Source organism: Lissotriton vulgaris, chromosome 5, assembly GCF_964263255.1.
Source record: "Lissotriton vulgaris chromosome 5, aLisVul1.2, whole genome shotgun sequence".
In the NCBI taxonomy this organism is placed as follows: Eukaryota; Metazoa; Chordata; class Amphibia; order Caudata; family Salamandridae; genus Lissotriton; species Lissotriton vulgaris.
This window is the reverse complement of record NC_141693.1, coordinates 1,099,733,270-1,099,753,630: the sequence shown is the minus strand read 5'-3', so window position 1 is coordinate 1,099,753,630 and position 20,361 is coordinate 1,099,733,270.

Sequence of the window (20,361 nt, the reverse complement as noted above, 5' to 3'; positions counted from 1 at the left end):
CTCATTCTACGAGAGCAGTGTCTACCCCCACTGCTTTGTTTGCTGGGCTACCTGTCCAGGATATCTGCAGGGTGGCCACCTGGAAGAGTACCCACACCTTCACCAGACATTACTGCCTGGATGCAGCCGCAGAGAAGGATATGACAGTGGGATAAGCAGTGCTGGTCAACCTTTTCCAGTGACGGTGAGCCCTCTTTACCATCCCTCCTTCCTTTATGCATTGCATGTTCATATTTTATTGTAACTGGTTATTTCTTGTCATATTTTAAGATGAATAGACATTGTTGTTATTATCAAAAAATATGTCTAGGCTATGCTATACCTGCAAGTTTTAAGACAAAGCAGATATATGGTGCAGTTTCAAGTCGCATTCTGGCTTAGTTCAGTTTCAGGCTCAATAAAATGTGCTACTTACTGCTAGCTACTCTGATTCAAGCATGTGAATCTATGAAAGTTCAAATACTGGAGTAAGAAAACTAGTTACTGTAACTGTAGTTCTCCAGCATTGTTAACTTTCATAGATTCACATGCGACTCACCCTCCTCCCCTGAGAAGCTCACCTTTTGATTTTTTGGGCACAAACATTATCTTTGGCACAAGTGCTCGAAAATCTGAAGCGCTAAGGTTCTCTCAGGAGTGTTCTAGAGGGTGAAAGGTCCTGATTGGTTCATGGAAAAGTTTAGTCTCTTCTACATAATGACTGTTATGGACAACAAAATGGAAATGGGCACAGGCCTTGTTTCTGTTTTGTATTTAAGCATCGCTTTTTTATATACCGGGGACCCCATCTCCACGACGGGGAATGATTCAAGCATGTGAATCTATGGAAGTTACCAATACTGGAGAACTACAGTTACAGGTAAGTAACATGTTTTCTTCTCTTCGTTGCGCCAATCTAACGCCGGCTTTTGGATGGCATTCGTTTTTGGCGATGCCTCAGATTTACACCTCCTTGTAAATCTGGGGCAGCATCAAAAGGCAATGGGATGTTGTGGAATGCCTACAGCAAAACCCATTGCACATGCCTTTCACACATACACCTACGTGACAGGGTACGAAATTTACAAAGCTGCGTTAAGCACTGCAAAGGGGCTTAACGCCGATTTGTATATATGGTGCAGGGTATTGCGACACTGGAATGTAAAAGAAAGTGACATTCCGATGGTGCAATCCCCTTGTGCATATGCCACTTGGTGTGGGATGGAAGGGAGGGTGATTGGGATGAACCACTGTAACGACCGCTGTATACGAATGGCAGTAGGCCACTTTCCAGTAAGCAGAGTATTTGCTTTTTGAAGGTTTGCCCCCAGTGGTGATGGTTTTGCTACCTTTCCCAACACACATATATGTGTATTTAATGAGTCATTTGAATAGTGGTTGTGTGCTTTACTGTGGTGGAACCTGAACAGGGGTTTGATTAGCGATTTTCCCTAGCAAATAGTCTTGTGAGGTAGACAGGAGGTGGGGTTAGTGGGTAGATGAAGGTATTTGTGGATTTGAGAGTTCTATGGGTTATGTTGCATTGAGGTGTGAGGTAGGAAGAGATTGCACCAGTGTAAGCTCGGATGTATGAGTACAGTGTTTAGTGGCGTGAAATGCTGTCATGATGGGCGGAGATGTGGATGGTGTGGATGGAGTGAGTGGTATTAAAGCATATGTGGTTAGGAGAGGGTGACTGGTTGAGGAGAATGTGCCCCTATCTACTTTTTCATGTCTGAGACTTCCTGGGCCCAGTGGCCTTATCACCCTGTCCCAATATTTTATCTCTGCCCTGGAGGTTTTATTCCACTGTACTATTGTCTTTGTTTTTCTACTGCAGTGTCCGTGTCTCCTACTTCTAGCATATATATGTGAGTGTGTGTACACAAGCGTGCAAGGAGGTGGGCAATGTGCTTTCTGTCACATAATGGCTTCAATTGATAAAGCGGATCAGGTAGCTTGGCATCCATCTCCAGGTTCTAGACTGGTCCACCTTCCATCCAATTTTTTGATTTGGCTCCCTGTTTTGGTTTCCTCTGGTGCTTTAGATTAAAGCAAGGTACGTTTGCATTCATCAAGGAAGTGTTAAGTCAATGTAAAATTCATGAGAAAATGTTCAACGTTGCTGCAAGAATATTTATTCGATAAGCTTAAGTCAGGGATCAAGTATAAGCACAAGTGTAGCAACCCAACAAGACCCCCTTCTTCTGTAAGAGTTGCTACAATCTCTGGCCAAGTTCCCTCAACCTTGCGTTCCAACTAACATCATACAAACAGAAAATTCACAAGACAACATTATGTAGTACAGAACCACAAAATACAGGACATAACCGGATGGCTTATGTTTCTCCAAAGTATGCATTGACTGTCTTTCTTGCAAGAGACAGGGGGCAGATTTACAAGCACCTTGCAACACCTTTCGCCGCTGTTGAGTCACATTTGTGATGCAGTGGCGGTGTAAACAATGCAGCCAATTTACAACATGATGCATCTAGGGAGATACGTCTCGATGTGAAGCCCTGCTTCACATTATACCTGCATCAGGTATAATGTATGCAGGGTTGGCGTTCCCAAGCAGGAAAGCCTCGTATAAGTGACGCAGTGAAATCTACACGATTTCACTGCGCCCCTTCTTGGATGCCACTGCATCAAAACCTTATGCCTGCTTGAAGCAGGAGTAAGGAGTGTCATCAATACAATAAGTATAGGCCTCCCCATGTATTGCTGGAGTTGCTGGAGTTGCATTGTGCCATGAAACCGCTTGGTGAACGTGCGCTTAACAAGCTCCTTTAACATAACATAACATACCATACCATTGTGCTTGCAACATGACTCAAGCAATGCGTGACTTTTGGACCAACAGATGCATCAGAATTTCTGACGCATCCGTCAATCCTTGCGCCATGGTGCGCTGTATTGTAAATTTGGCGCATCCATGGTGGTTCAAGGGTATCGCAGGCTGGCACAGGGAAACTGACGCATTTCTACAGATGCGTCAGTTTCTTGTAAATCTGCCCCAGGGGTGGAATGTCAACACCACATTACACAGAGTCCTGTCCATTCTCCTCTTGGGGTTGCTCAATGTCCCTCTTCCCTTGGGTTGAGCTGCCACAATTTTTTCCCTTTTTGCCTTGTCTCTATGAATTCGTCAGAGGGTGGTGGGAGGGTGTGGTATAAGTTAGAAGAAAGCTCCTTGCAGAAAGCATTGTCTTTCTCTGGAAACACCGTGGGTAGTCCAGGCTAGAGACCATCACTCTGTCTGGTTGTGGGCCTACGCCCAGGGCGCTGACTCACTGGCCCATTCACTGTCTAAGACTTCCACAAGATTGTTTATTTCATGTTGGCCAATCTCTTTCTCCTGCTGTGGTCTTCAGAGCTGGTTGCCCACCACACATTCTCTAAGATGAAAAAGGTCTTCTAGCAAGGGTTAAACAATCCTGACCTGAAGTGACTGAATGGAGAACACATAGTCTTCTAGATCCTTGGTCAGCCTTTGGTTCTGCACCATAATGTTGTTCCATTCCCTACCACAGCGCTTCACCGTTCAAGGAAAGTCTCCAAGAAAGGTAACCCACATTCGCTTCTTCGAGCCTCCTTTTGTGTACAACCGAGAAGGAGGAGGTTTGGCAGGCCATTAACAAACCAGCTCATCATTCTTGAATCCTTTCCCTTGTGTTGAGACTTCTGAATTCAAACCATTCTAAACCAGATGTGCATGATCTGTTCTAGATTTGAATGTCACGTGAAAAATAACGCTTGGCGCATTAAAAGGGTAATTTACCTTCCGCTATATGCTGGAAAAACTTGTTCACGAGGCAGCAGTTCACAACTGATTTACAAAGTGGTAAGTTCCTGGTTCTGTATATGTTGTGGCAATGCAGTACTTTGAAGTGTCTGTTTGTCGAAGAAAGGCCTGTGTGCGAACAGGTGATGGATATAGCATGTGCTACAGATTCTAAATAATCTGATTTTGTGTTACAATGGGCGAAGCTTGGGGCTTTCTTTTGGAGTAACTCTGTTAATTCTGCCACCACAATGGACATGTGCACAAAAAGCAGTAGTAACTCTGATCAGTATTCAAAAAGTTCGTACTCCCTTTTTAGATCATGAATACTTGATGCAAAAAATGGCCTTAGACGTGATACTCTGTGTCAGTAGCACTTAGTTTCCCAGTTGGTGTCTAAGATATTACATCAGTTTTGGGGCTAGGAAGCACTTGTCAGGGTTTCTTTGGGGGGAGTTTTATATAGCACAAACTCGACCCGAAGGTATCAGAGCGCTTTACATGAGCACCAGCATTACAGATGGTGACATTGATTTTTGGGAGGCACAGGGAGATTAAGTGATTTGCCCAGAATCACAGGATGTTGGGAGTCCCTGCCAAGACTTGAACGCGATACCCCAGCTTCCCGATGAACTGCTCTAGCCTTCTCAGATGGTATTGTGTGGTTAAGGTAGGGACCTGCGAACTATTCCTTTGGAGTCAGAGGCTGGTTCAAAATACCCTTATACAAAGAGACTGTAGTCTCGAGGATGCTGAAAAGTATGAGACAAAATCAATAAAAGCATTTGGATGTTGAAAAGGCTGTTTTCTTATGGTCTCTTTTGGCAGGGAAAACTTCCAATGGCTCAGCGTTATGAGAAAGGATAATGCGCTTATCAAGCGAATAATATAAATGCGCTAGGTATCAAACTTAGAGATAGTGCTCGGTTTCTGATAGTCTATACAAAAAATGAATACTGCCAATTTTTGGGAATTAGGATAATAGGAGAGTTAAACTCACTGTGGGATGTAATCAATGTATACGTCGTCACCTCCAAAACCTGATATTCCACTAACATATCTAAAGGGCCGCTGTCTAATGCAGGTTTCAGGATTCTGATACGGTAGCAGGCCTCGGCTGTCCACATGTTTTTTTAGAAGAACCTTTAGAATCTATTAACCCACTGATGGAGATTATTTTTGTGTCATTTCAGGAGAGTGAACCAAGATAGGGTTGGGTTGAGGACCTTTCTTCTGCAACTAATCTATAGGAAACTGAAGGATCAGTATTTCCTCCTCCCTCCTTTGATTAGTAGACCTTTCTTCTGCTTCTCCATCTTTGTTAATATGGTCAAGGTGGTTGATTTTCCACGATCCATCCATTTTTTCACAGGGCCAATGTACTGTACTCATCTCATGTATCGTTCAGGGGCTGGCAAGCCATTCCTTGCATGAGTTCATTCATTTGTTCTGTGAATAGATACCGTTCATTCTATTGGACCAGGAATTTTTTGGGAGAACCTGGCTAGGATAAAAAGAACCTTAAACCCCGTCTGCAATAGGATGTGCAGGATTATTTCTAGTGTGGTAAAGGGTCAGCCTGGAGTTTTTGAAAGCTCTCTAACTCACATTTCTGAGTTTTCATAAACTCAGAATACAAATCATGATTTGATTTGATTTGATTTGATTTATCCATTTATAGAGCGCGCGAATGCCCGGGGGCGTCTTGACAATATGACAGACAGCAGGATCTGGGATGGGCAGCCTAGCGTATCGCAGTAAAGAGCAATGTTTTCAGTGCTTTTCTAAAAGAGCCCAGAGACGGACTATTTTTTAAGGTGAGTGGCAACAAGTTCCAAGCCCTAGCTGTGTGCAAAAGAAAACTTCTACCACCCCATCTGGTCCGTCTAAATTTCGGAACTCTGATTAGTTTTGATTGGCTCGATCTAAGGACTCTAGCGGGTCCATACAGTTTCAAGTGGGTTTTCAGGAAGTGTGAGCCAGATCCATGCATCGCCTTATAGGCCAGGCACAGAGATTTAAACTGCACTCTTTTTGCAATTGGGAGCCAGTGGAGGGTTTTTAATTTGTGGGAAATTGGCTCATGTTTAGCCAAGGCTGTCACCACTGTCTTTCGTGTGTCATCTGGTAAATAAGGCAGTCATTTTTTAAGCATCTTTAAGATGTACCAAACTGAAGAGGCCAGCTTCTGGCTTAGGAGTCAAAAGAAAGTTTAGTATCAAGGGTCATGCCCAGATTTTTGACTTTATCTATCTTAATCATGCAATACTGCTCCCAATTACCACCTCTGGCATAGGAGTCGCTTATGTTTAATTGTAAGCAATTGTACCATTATACAGGAATGAACGGATTTACGTTTGCTAGGTACCTATCTATAAATGCTCAGCAGGTTGCCTTTGGACAAGCGCACATAGATTTGAGGTTTGGGCCTAAAGCTTGGTCGCATGACTCAGTATGGTTATAAACTGATGCTATTCGATAGCTGACGTACTTTATACTCTTCTGAGTCAAATCCACTGCCTTCAGCATACAGCTTTTTAAATGATTTTTCATTTTCAAAACACACGTTTGGTTAGTCACTCATTTCTGCTTCAGCAGCCTGAGATCTCAGTCAGAATTGTCAACACCTCATAGCTAAAATGAGCGTGACGCCCATAGCTGGGTATCTAAATTGAACGTAGGAAGCGTAGAACATCATGATTTTCGTAAAAAGGCCGTCTGATAAGTACTGTCATAGACGCATTTTCGGTATGTGCGTCATTTTGTGCTTCAATAAATTGTCGCCCATTTCCTGCAGACGAATCTGAGGGGAAAGTGGGCCACGCGGCCTGGTCATTGTGACACCGTCTATTCACCGCCGCGCGCCCGACTCACCGACGTCACAGGCCGGGGTGGAGCAGCGACTCGAGCTGCAGGCTCCAGACAGCATATAATGACCATGTAATGAAATGACGAGCACGACAGACGCCACTATTACAGATCCCATCTCCCTGGACAGAAGAGCGGCAGCTAAACGACGAACTGCGTCTTCCTGCTTTTCAAACCATGGCTGGCTCATTCAGGCTCGACCTTAGAAACCTTTATTTTCAATACATAAAATCCTCTTTCGCTGTGGTGCCCACGAGGCCAACACGCGAATGATTTCCGTTTTAAGTCTTTGCAAAGACGTTTGTGACTTTGAGAAAAAAACAAAAAATGATATTTGATACACACCGCCAGCCAAGTTTAGCTCTGATTCCTGTAAGCATTTTGCCATCAACAACCTAACATAATGCCGTGGCACTATGCACACTGCTTCCGGTGCGCATGCTTTAAAGGGGCCCGTGACACCAAAGGCACAAGACCATGTTTGCCTCTGAGCTGTAACACCTGGCTTGTTCCAAAACAAATACAAATGCTAAATACAAATATATGGGGCTGTAGCTGCCAACAGGCATCTTGGCTTCAGGCCCACTGTTATCCAATCTCATTTGTTTGCCAACACTACTCCACCAACATTTCTAATAACGAAAAACCGTACTACATGTCTCAGTCTCCAAAGTGTTGCTGGCTAGAAAGTCAAGGCTGAAAGTGTCACGGGCCAATGGCAAACAAGTATGGGAATAACTGATAGGGGTCTCCAAGTGTCATTGGCTGACAAACTCAATGGTACGGTTTGTTTCAACTCAAAAGGACGTAAGACTGAGTCCTGTAAGTTATTTGCACTTCCAACCCTAGTTTACACGGTTGAATGTCGCAATATCGAGTGATTAGATAACTTGCAATATTATTGCATGCACATTTTCGACTTCAACTATATTATCAGCGTAAATATATCTAGGTAGGTGTAGATTTAGTAGTCATAACTCCACTATGAACCTTGGAGATGTATATATTGTCAAGGTATGTAAATGTTGTCTCAAGACCAGTAAATCTATAGTTAGTTTTATAAACTTACCTTGACGATAGCATGACAGTCTAGATTCTGCTTGGAATATTGTTATAGCTCAATATTAACCTCAGGGGCAGATTTACAAGGAACTGATGCATATGCATATATATGTCAGTTTCCTTGCACCAGCGCCAAATGCCCTTGCACCACCATGGATGCTCTGTATTTACAATACAGTGCTCCATGGTGCAAGGATTAACAGATAAGTCAGAAATTCTGACGCATCTGTTGGCTCAAAAGTGACGCATTGCTGGAGTTGCTCATGAAATTGACGCAACTCCAGCAATGTGCCACTACAGATAGGTGAGTCCCTTTCAAAAATCCCTGCGTCATTCCTTACGCCTGGTCTGAGCAGGAGTAGGGAATTTGACACAGTGAAGGCGTAGAGTGACGCAGTGAAATGTTGTAAATTTCACTGCGTCAGTTCTACATGGCTTTTTTGCATGGGAACGCCCACCCTGCATACATTATACTTGACACAGGTATAATGTGATGCAGGGCTTTACAACATGACGCTCTCCCTAGGGGCGTCACGTTGTACATTTACCGCATTGTTTGCACCACAGTTGCGTCAAAAAAAGTGACACAATGGCGGCGCAAGGAGGCGCAAGGGGCTTGTAAATCTGCCCCTCAATATTTTGGGAGAACACCAATTTACTGTACACACAGTTTTCTGCAGCAGGTCTGTAAATCCATATTCATTCACGGTTCATAAACTTGTTGGCTAGAGAAATCTATTTGGATAACTCAGCTGATTATTTCCTTAAACTACATTTTACCATTAAACTTCATATGTTTTTTATACATAGTTATCCATAACATTTTATGGCTGGAGTAAATTGGGCTCTACTTGTGGGCAAGATATACTTAAGGAGAAACACTGTCGGGGGGTCGCAGGATTGGGTTCCGTTTCTTATAAGAAGATACACTTAAGAGTAGCAGGCTCTTTTGTTGAGTTTTGGGCCGGGTTCAAGGGTGGTGTTCATGAGTTGTTGCTTTTAGCAACAGTAAATAGACTGTTACTGCGGAACCAAAATGGGACATGTAGAGATATGAATGAAAGGAAGAATGAACATTATTGCTTGATTAATTAAAACCATTGTAAAATGTTAATGTAAAATGTTAAGAGTCAAAGCGTACATTCACCTGAGTTGTAAAAAACAGAAGCAAAAATAGTTTTTTTAACAGAATATATCCTGTTAATAATTCATTTAATTTAATTTATTTTTCTTTTTATTTCTTCTTCCCAGTGTTATTAACCATTTTTAGGTCTCGGCTAGCGTAGGTTTTTGCTTGAGTATTCTCGCTGGCGAGAGTTTATGTTTTCTAGTAGTGAGGCTTAAACCTGCCCCTCTTCTCCATTGGCTGGCCTCCTAAATGCTGGCCAGCCATTGGAGAAGAGGTTTGTTTGTCAATTTACTCCCCGTCTTTTTCGGATTGAGGGATGTGTTTTTTCGCTTCTTTCTCTCCTCTTCCCATTGACTGAAATGTAAAAACAACAAGTCAAAACACGTCCGTTGTTTACATTCCAGCCAATGGGAAGAGGAGAGAAAGAAAAACACGCCCCCAGTCTGAAAATGACGGGGCGTTTCTCCAATCCATTTCTGCTTGACCTCGGAGAAACAGGGTGGTGTTCATGGCGTGGTCCACCGCGGATGTGGAGTCTGCGCTGGCCCGGGAACTGGAGAGAGACAATGCGGTCGAGCCTGAGGCAGGAGTTGCAGTACTCCGCTGTGTCTTGCCGAGGCATCCCGGACGTGCGGGCTGAAAGGCTGGGCCCCGCGGGGGGGACTCGATCCGGAGAACATTAAGGAGCTCGGGAACGGGTGAGTGATTGGAGGACGGGGCCTGGTTTCCCCCAGCCTTCCCCCGTTCTGACCCCATATGCGGAAATGAACATCGCCGGTCTCCCGAGTTCCCCAGCTCCATTTGCGACCCGCTGGACCCCCCCCCCCCCTCCCTCCATTTGGACGCTGCTGGATATTGTGGGCCCCCACCGGAGAGATGAACCCGGAAACGGCTGGATTGGCGCCTTAGCCGCCCACGGAGGAACCATCCTTGTTTACCTTTTAGGCAACAAAGCTTTTGCAGGGAGAAAGAAATGCGGTTCCACCGTGATTTAACAATGGCTGCCCACAGTAAGCGCGGGCCTCTATGGTGATTTTTGCCCAGGCTTGTTTATCCTACATTCTTGGCAGTTAGGGACAAGTTCACCAGGCACGTGATTGTAACGGCCAACCGTTGTGCCTCGGCGCTTCCTGTTTTTTTTATTGTTCTGGTGACTTTCTGTTTATAAACATGTTTTTTCCCTTATGATGTGTCTTTGAACGTATTTCCCAGTTGGCCAACACTCTGTACAAATATTCGCAGGTGCATCTTACTACGAGATGGGCCGACTCCTCTAGCCTGCCTTCCAGGGGGTCGGACCCTCTTCCCTTAGCCCCTGCTGTGAATTTATTAGTTATTACGAATTGTTGCAAGTTTAGCCGGGGATTTCTGGTTGGACCTGCCAGCTGCGTCTCTCATCATAAAAATGTAGGTTTCTCGCCTACGTATTGGAAACTGTACGTGCATCAAAAGTAGGGCCTTGTGTGGTGCCTTAGCTGAAAATACTGTAGCTTTGCTTTTGTTTCTGACATATTTTTATTCTACGTTGTGCATTGTCTTCAGTTCAGTACACAGTTTCACTTTCTTTGCAATTTGTACCAGTGTATAGGGGATCCGTTTAGGACATTTTCAGACCCGTAGCATTTTGTCTCTCAAGTTGTTCAAATTAGAGGATTCTCTTCAAGTTGCCTACAGATCTCTGCAGTAGGGACATTAACCCATGGGTCTACCTGAAAGGCATCATCTGCTGCTCATGCGTATTAACAACCATGCTATCTCAGTCGATTCCGGCATCCTCTGCATGCCTGTTTTTACCCATCAGTTCTCAGCGTGCAGTGTTGCATGGAAGTGATGAGTATTGCAGGAGAGGAATGGTGCTGCATCCACCTGCACATATGGCCCGAATGCCTGGGCTGCGAGAACTTTCCTCTGCATGGGGCAGAGCAGATCTGCGTGGGGTAAAACCACAGCGAGGACGGCGGAGGGCCTCTGCTGGGCGGAGGAGGCGTCAGCCTGGGTTTTCTCACCACCCCGCCGCCGCACCACAGCGGAGAAAGGCCTAGCCCGCAGCCCCCACGCTATGCCACGCCTGAGCGACCCTTCGACTGCCTGCGGGTGCTCAAGGTGCCCCCGTACCTCAACTACTGCTTTCTGGGCGAGAAGGACTCCAGCAGCTTTGATCAGCCCATCGGGGTAAGAGCGCAGTGCATACGTCTGCATTGACTCTACTCTGACCCCTAACTCCAGCCACGACATCCCACACTTCTGATATATGCCCGCAGGGATTCGGAGTCAGGCTATTGACCAAAAGCTAGGATAGTTCACATACTTTGTAGTGCTGACTTTGGTACTTTCTTCCCAGGGGCCCCCGCCCTCTCTGTTGCTGCAGCCTTGGATCGCTCCCACGCCTTATTTTGCCTGCTGGGAGCTGCGCAGGGAGGGGGCTTTCCTTAACTGTATTTTGCCTTGGTATGCCATCCTGTGCTTGTGGTGAATGCCCCCCCCCACCCACTCCTTACAATTTGCTGCCTCATTGCCCCTGACTTCTCCACTCTGCACACATCTCATCCATCTACTTATTCCATGCTTCCTCAAGCACGACGACCCCCCCTCCTTGAGCCGCCCATCCGAACTCACAGCTCCAGCAAGCCCCCGCCCGCCAGCTGCCCCGCGAATCCCCCCACCTGCTCTCTCCTTTATCGACCGCACAGCAACCCACCCACGCCCCCCCATCCATCCCCACCTCACCTCACACTTTGTCACTGCAGCATCTCTTCTCCAGACAAAATTCCCCGGTGTGTGTGGGTCTGTGTGTGTGTGTGTGTGTGGCTTTGTGTGTGTGTGTGGCTCGGTGTGTGTGTGGCTCTGTGTGTGTGTGCGTGGCTCTGTGTGTGTCTCTGTGTGTGGGTGTGGTGCAAATGCAATAGGTCTCGTATTTGCAAGAGATTAAGCTATTGGGATTGTAAATGACAATGCCATTTATTTATCTGTTTTCAAAACCAACACATAAATAAAAAGTTTGTCATTTTATCATCCAGCTCTAACTTTTCCGAATGCGAGACCGTTGCATTGTAAATGCTTGTTTTTTAAAGTTTCTGTTTTCCAGTGCACGAGTGAATATATGCATTGAAGTTTTCTTAACATATTTTGCACTAGTTGTAAGTTAATCAAGCAATAAAGTGCATTCATTCAAACACATACCTTCTGATTAATGGTATAGACGGAGCAACCTGTTGTATGATCTCATTTGCATACCTTTCATGACTTATGCAGTGACAATACATTGCTTCCCAATTGCTGGCAAACCCAATTCCAATTTAAATAATGAACTAAGACTTATTATCTACGTGAGCAGAATCCCCCCAAATCAGGGCCTAGTTCATGACTAATGACGTCACTAGTTGTGCCGCACAAGGTGTAAAGCTATGCCGAGAGCATGCAGATGACGTAACTGCTTTGCTGCAGGGTATTTCAGGTTCTGCGAGGGAGGCGCGTGAATGCTGCTTCGGTTACTGTGTAATTAAAAACATTATCACTTACGCTTGCAGAAGGAAGGGGCGTAGGAACGTGCGTTTTTACCAAAAATGGACAACGGGCTAATGTTCAGAAACAATGATAGTGGCTCATGAAATTTCCTTCAAGCAATGCAGAGTTTAATAATGTATTTTTACAAAAGGCTGTTCAGAAGAAGACACCTTTGTGCTAAACACACTTTCGTTGTGTCTTCAGCCAATAAATGATACTTTTTTCACCTACTGAAAATTATTACAGAGGCTTGAATTAATCAAGGGTGCATTTTTTCAAAGACGACTATCTGCAGGTATGTGGAGGAGTTCATATTTTGGAAGAGGCCTGTGTTTACCCAGAAGAGGCCTATCTTCCCACTCACTCTCATGTGCCACCCTGTGGTGGATAGGGGTCTCCAGCCTGAGGTAGGGGTTAGACTGTGGTAGGGTTAGCTCCTCTGGAGGGCAGAAGGCAGTGATGGTTTCTTGGGAATAGAGTCAACATAGAAAGTCAGTGGAGGAAACATGCAGGATAAATGGGGGTAGTGGTAAAAGAGGCACAGAGCTAGAAGGGCCTGGGTTCCAGAGACAGCTCAATAGGAGCGTTAATTGTCCTGTGGAGGAAGCTGTAAGGGCCAGGCACACCTTTCTTCTAGAACATCCTTTCCCTACTACCTGTTGGCTGTAACACTGTCCTCTAGAGTAAAGCGGAGCAGGCACTTCACCATAAAATGGTGGACCTAACATACTGCCAAAGCGCTGGGCTGTCACTGGCAGTGTCTCAGCTGGATAAACACCAGAGGCCCTTGACCTCTGGCCCTTGACCTCTGGACTGTAGGCTCACAGTGCTAGTCACCCTGACTATTAAGGGCCAGGCAACTGCTACTGATTGTTCCTTCCTGGGACCACCATGCAAGGCATGACAGTCCTAGAAAGTAAAATGTGAAATATCCTTGACTGGCAGGGAGAAAACTCACTGTGCATCGAAGACATTAGCTTTTGCTTTTCCCTGTTAGCAAAATGGATTTACCTATCAAACACTAAGGACAAAACCACAGAATTCTGTTACATCGGGGTAGCGGATATAACAACAGCTTATTTTTTTAGGCTTTGTCGTTCTATAAATTACAATTTAAATTATACCTCAGTGATTCATGATATTGACAATGGACCATCGAACGCATCCGTCTGACTCCCTGAGGTTCGAACCTGCGACCCTCGGGATGAGCACAGATCTTTGCAGCAGGCTCCTACTACTGACTGCAGGCTCAGAGTGCCTTTTCCCGATAGGTATAAAGTGGCGAGCTGTACAGAGCTGCACATCCTGTCAATTAGCTTCTGCTTCCAATGGGCGCCTCAGCGTGCTGCAAACGTCAATATAACCCGAGGTCCAGGCTGACAGCTCTCCAAAGCTAATGCACTTAGGTCTCGATTTTGGAAACGTCAAAGCTCTCTGTCCTCAAAGCGCCATTGTGCGCGCAAACAATAAGGGGAAGGAACTTCCATGCGGAAGCTCATATCTGTACAGGCGCCCCACTACCTGGCACAATGGCGCGCGCCAAGGAGCTGCTAAGAACACACTGTGCCGCGCCAAGGCACACATGGCACATCTGATAGTCACGGTCCTAACAGGGCACTTCCTTCCTTTTATTGTTTTCTTTAACAGCTTCAATGTCATTTAATAATAGTTGTTAAATGATGGATTTCTTTTAATTTGAAAGTCCTCCCTTGGAATTCAGCTATAGATGCCGACAGGGGAGCTAGATATAAAGTCCTGGTCACCATTTACAAATAGTTTCATCTTAATCTTTTAGAGATACACAGGGTTTTGAACATTTAATTTAATTGGCCGCTTGTAGGGTGCCAGCTCACGGTAGGAGAATATGGCTTCCAAGAAACTTCATAAAATTAACTTGTTCAGCCGCATTCTAAGCTCTAGCTAGCCTCACTCTGAACTAGTGACCGACCTTATGCACGTTTAGCTGCTTCCACTGACATATACCACTCACATATACCACTCACATATACCATTTCTGGACTGGAGCATGTGGGATTGTGTGGACATCAAACAATATGAATATAGTTTAAGTCTATGGATAAAACCATCTGGCTATCTCAATAAACATTGGCATGGTCTTGCGTACCAGAGCTATTGGATTGGCAATGTTTTGTACCCATGCTGTACAGCAGTCCAGATGCTCTGTAGTGTGTCTAAAACGAATTTAAGGGAGAGTTCTGATGCCACCAGGGCTAAGGCACTTTCTTTTTTTAAAAGTGCATTAGCGCTTGATACATCATAGTCTTTTTTTACTATTATTTTTAGCCATGCTACACAGTAATCACGCTCCTATAAAGCATGGCTACAAATTATTGCCAAAATCAGCAACGATCATGCTGTCGAGCATGACCAAAGGACAATGGCAGAGGCAATAGTCTTAAAGGCGAGAGTTATTGGGTTTGCCAATGCATGTTAGATCTCAACACAATCCCCCTGTGGTTCTGAGCAAATCGTTTCATTCCCCATGTGTGAGAAAAAAATACATTTGTCAAAAAATCCCATCACATAAATAAAGCAATTGCGCTCATGTCCATGTCTTAGTAAAAATACATTTGGAAGCAGGCTACATCTTTTGGCACAATAAAAGTAGGTAAAATCTGTTGTCACAATAAACATCTATTTGAAAGGAGAAAAGGGCTTATTTGAAGATGTGTGGCACAGTAAAATACAGCTACACTTTGCAAGAACCTGGCAAGTAGCAATAGCAAATGGCAAGGATGCCAGGGAAGAAGAAAAAGTAGCACCTCAATCCCAGCGCAATCAGCGGAAGGACAGCAATTAAGCTGAAGCCAAAACAGAGGAAGTGAAGCCAGCTTGCGATGGCCAATTAGAAGGCAGAAATAGGAGTGCCAATGAATGGTTATGCAATGGGAATGCTGCCAGCCCCTTTTTGTATGCAATATTTCTTGCAAGCAAGAGCACATGCAGAGCATGCGCTGTTGTAAGCAAGACCTAAAAATGACCTTCAGAATCAAAATCAGGTTCAAAAGTTCATTTTTACCAATTCAGCACAGTCAGAAGATTAGATGAGTCTGAGGTAACACAAAGGGCAAAAAAACACAGCAACTACTAATGTGTGACACACTCATCAGAATGGCATGCTCTTCCACACTATACCATATGTGGAAATGACTATTAGCTAAAAATATAGAAGCTATATAAAAGTTTCTTCTGCAAAGGACATAAACCTACCCCCTTACACACAACTGTTATTCAAAATTAATTTATGAATCAATGCTCCTCCAGTTTCGCTACATTGCAATAAACGGGGTTCCGGTGGGGCAGAAAGGCGGGGCGGGAGGTGCTAAAAACCGGAATATGGATAATTGGAGGTAAGTAAACAATTTAATTAATAAAATGAATTTCGTAGCGTGCGCTGCATCGCATTTTGCGATGCACGGCCCCCTACGAAATTCGTTTTATTTATTAAATTGTTTACTTACCACCAATTATCCATATTCCGGTTTTTAGCCACCCCGCCCGCCTTTCTGCCCCACCGGTACTCCCTCCACGGGCCGTGGCTGAGCAAGACGTGACAACACCACCACCCACATACAACATTAAACCTGTCAAAAGATACATAGAATATCTGTCAAATGGATCATTCTATAAGATACTAATACTAATGGTTGCAAACCTACAGATGACAATTCTGACTCCACGGTCACCAGCCACTCCTCAAGCACTCCTACAATTAACTAGATTTAAACACCTTTATCACTGAATGTGTCAGCCCTCTGGTAGAACAAGTCTTTCTCTATGGAGTTGTGGGTACAGTGATTGCCCTCACCTCACCATCTGACGTTTCTTGTGTGCCACCATCCTTCAATAAGATACAAGCTGCTCAAGTTGGGGGACTATTATGCCGTTGAAGACATTCATCTAGGTTCCATGCCCATGCATTTGATTTTATATCAGTTTGAGTAAAACTGGTCCCCATTTTCAATGCCTGTGACAAGTACACGGATACCTCTGTCTACTGTATTTGTGCAGCTCTGTTAAATTGGACAACACAATCTGCCCTTACCGTTCTCACCAGAAAGTAACCTTTGTGACTTGTGTGGAGGGCATGGATTTTTGCTGTTTATTTGGGGAACATGAGTTTAAACCCACTGAGCCGCCCTACCTTACATTCAGGACTAACAAGATAATATCGCTCACTTGGCCTAGATATTGTGTGCTCTAGAACCTGTGGTGAAGGAACCAGAGTGGTACATAAAAGTACTCAGCATAGATATTTTTTTTTATTTGTGCGTTTTTATATAGCGCAGACTTTACCCGAAGGTGTCAGAGCGCTTCACAATAGGAACAGAACTGATACATGAGAACATTACAAGTGAACAAAATATAAAAGCAAACGTTACATTAAATGAAGCACAAATGACAATCGTGAGCCAACAAAATACAAAAGCTCTTCAAATGTTAAGAAAGCTTCAGCACAACCGCTAAACAACCGAACGGGACGCGGTACAAGGTGCCGGGACACACAGAGCACAAACCCACACACCCTAGTGGCCTGAGCCACCCTCACAAGTGCTGCTGTGTGCAAGTGTGAAATAGGAAGTGGCGACAGAGGCCGATGTTTTTAGTACAGGTGTAGAAATCCTTTGTAGCTTTAGTGCACATCACAGGAAAATACAGTTCTTATTGGCTCAAAGAAAATATAGTAATGGCTTTGAAATACTGTAACTTAAAAGCATAGTTCAAACATACCAGAATGATGGAAAAATATATGGAAAAGAAAAGTAAAGAAAACAACATTTGCCAAGTCAAACATTTTGGTCTACAGGCCCTGGCACTGAGGCACACTATTTTTAGGCAGATGTGACTGGGATAATAATACACCATCACGCATAGTGTGAGAGAGCCAGTGGCTCAAATGGCTGACCCACTGTGCGGCAGTGGGTGGAATCAAAATGTGAATGTCAGTTGAACAGACAGTGGATGAAGAGGGCTGACCCAAAGCAAGTATTTGTATTCATGTTATTTTTTTTAATACATGATGCTATTGAGGCACGTCTTCTTGCTAGAGTCATAATCAGGATGAGGTGAACTACTTGGGCATTCATCAGCATACATTTTCCATAACAAATAAGATGGGTCCACCAGTACCCCTCGACTGTTCCTCAACCAATATAAACACCTCTCATTGCTAGGCAAGGGGGGTGGATCAGAGGATTAGAGACCTTAGAAAATGAACGGTTAACAGATTCCTAAAACAAAGGTTTAAACAACAAAAAAGATACACTCATCTCTGTGGAGGAAGTCCCTATGTAGATTCTATCCTCACGGCAAGGGCTCATTGCGTTCAAATTGTAATTTTTTTGAGTAACTGAACTGTGTTCGAGGAACAACACACAATGCCCCAAATCTGCCTCCATTTCGAGGCAGGAGGTGTTTTGTAAGAAATGTTGTAAACCTCTCTATATTTATGTTGGAGAAGGGGGAATCTTTCAGTACCTCACCTAATCTATTTTTAATATTTCCATATGACAATAACATACTTTTCCTCCTCAAAAAGTAACACTCTCCACCAAGTAGTACATTTATAAAAAAAATTGAAAAGATTTGTAATTACTTTTTCCTCATGGGTTCCACTGTTGAGGAAATTAAAATGTTATGAGAGACCCAGTGTATGGACTTACAGTCACTTAGATAAAGCAACCTGTTCTCAGCACAGCCAGGTTTGGGCAGTTCTTGGCATACATGGGCTGGTAATACCACAGGAACGACCAAAGCTCATCGGATGAATAGACATTTTGTCGGAGCAAGGCACAATCCAGCTGAAAAGGAAACGCTGGGCTAGGCCAAACCTTCCCATGTCTTTTTGTTGTTTGCATTAATGATGCATTAATGATGAAATTGTAGTGTACTTTTTTTATGAATGTTTGCAACGAGCAATTCTGTTTTGTAAAGGTTTTTTATTAACTTATACAATAAATTACTTACTTACTTACTGGTAATACCACATGCAACTCAGATGCAGAAACTAATGGTCTTCCCAGGGGCAAAGCTTTGTCAGTGAGATTTTGGTTATTTGAATCTCAAATTTCCCAACTAAAATGTAATGGGCCACAGGGCGTGGGGGTGAATTGACCAAAATTTGGGAGAGGCTGTTTCCATGAGGAACAGGGTCAGTACTGGTTGCATGGAGTCAGAATGGTGCATCACAGACTTCAGTGAAGGAGTGTTTGAAACTCACGCAGTGGCAGTTCTTCTTGGCTGCATTGTAAGTCGAGATTGATGCGTAAAGCACTCTGCGAGCGTTGCCCACGGCTTCGGTGCAGGCAGCAGCAATGCATCGATTTCGCAGGGATGCACCAGTTACGAAATGATGCTTTGGAGTTGACGCATTTGTTTCTTGGTTGCCGCACCACACTCACTTCCACTGAACCAGGATTGGATTCGGTACTACTTGGCAGAGCTGGACTCAGAGCAGAGGAGCCCAGGTGCTGGTAGCAATATGCACATGAAGACTTTGTTGGCCCTGAGACATCAGCAACAGGTAACAAGCTCAAACAAGCCCTTGGAGAACCTTTAGATAAAGGATGTAGAGAGTAAAGTCCAGTCGTCTCACTCCCAGGTAAGAGGAAGCAGGCCAACACAGCAAACCAAGCAGCAAAGTGGCAGTATCTTCTGGCAGCACAACCGTTCTTTGTTCCTGGCAGAATGTCCACAATCTAGAAGTGCTATGAGCATACAGTGTCACAGGCCTAGTACTAATACCCATTTTAGCCTTTGAAGTGGGGAGACTTCAAAGAAAGTTTATTGTAGTGCCCAATACCCTGTCCTTTCTGGCCCTGGCTCCAGATACACTACAGGGGGGAGGGGTATGCAACTCATTGTGATGGACAGGCTCAGCCCTATTCAGGTGCTAGTGTCAATACCTCCACCACTCTAGCTCAGTAAGGCTCATCAGCCTGGTAATGGGCTATCAGGATACCCAAGGAACACCTCAGCTCCCATTGTGTGTGACTGCCTAGAGTGAATTCACAAAACCCAGCAGTCATCCAACCCAGGCGTGTATTCTAGGGACAGGCTGAGTCACAACATGGGTAAAGTAAGAAAATGTCAACTTTCTAAAAGTGGCATTTTCAGACCTGTACTTAAAAACAACTTCACTAAAGGATCTGTCTTGATGTGAGCTTAGAGACACCAAACTTCAATTTTCTATCTGCTCGCAATTCGAAGATACAATTGTAAAGTGTTACAACGCAGATCTAATGCTAACCTATGGGAGAGGTAGGTCTTGCTGTAGTGAAAAAAGAATTTAGCAGTTTTTCACTACCAGGGCATGTAAAACTCACAAGCACATGTCCTACCTTTTAAGTGCACTGCACCCTGCCCATCGGGCTACCGAGGGCCTACAATAGGGGTGTCATACATGTGATAAAAGGAACGTTTTGGTCCTGGCAAGTAGGTGAACTTGACAGCTTGAAATGGCAGTTTAAAGCTGAAAACACAGGCTCTGCAGTGGCAGATCTGAGACAGGTTTGAAGGGCTATTCATGTGGATGCCAAAATCAGTACTGCAGGCATGCTAGTATCATTTGACTTACAGGGCCCTGGCACACTCACTGTGTACTGTATTAGGGGCTTAATAGTATTTCTGATTTATTAGTAAATCAAATATGCCAACTATGGAGATTCCAAATGCCATTACATTTTAGACACAGAACACATGCACTTTAACACTGATCAGCAGTGGTAAAGTGCCCAGAGTCCTAAAATCAGAAAAAGTTAACTTCAGCAGACAGTCAAAAACATGAGGTTAGAAGTGAAAAGATAGGTGAGACCAAGCCAAAAGCTGCCAGATCTTACAGGAGTAGATAATAGAAACCCTCAATTGGATGATATGATATTGATATATTAATCAAAATTTAGTGCGCAATATTTATGTCAGAAGACATTTCTAACTAAAATATTTTGACTTACAGTGTTTTGTGGTGGCCATGACTAAAAGCGCGAAAACATGGTCCAGCAGTGGTTGGAGATTC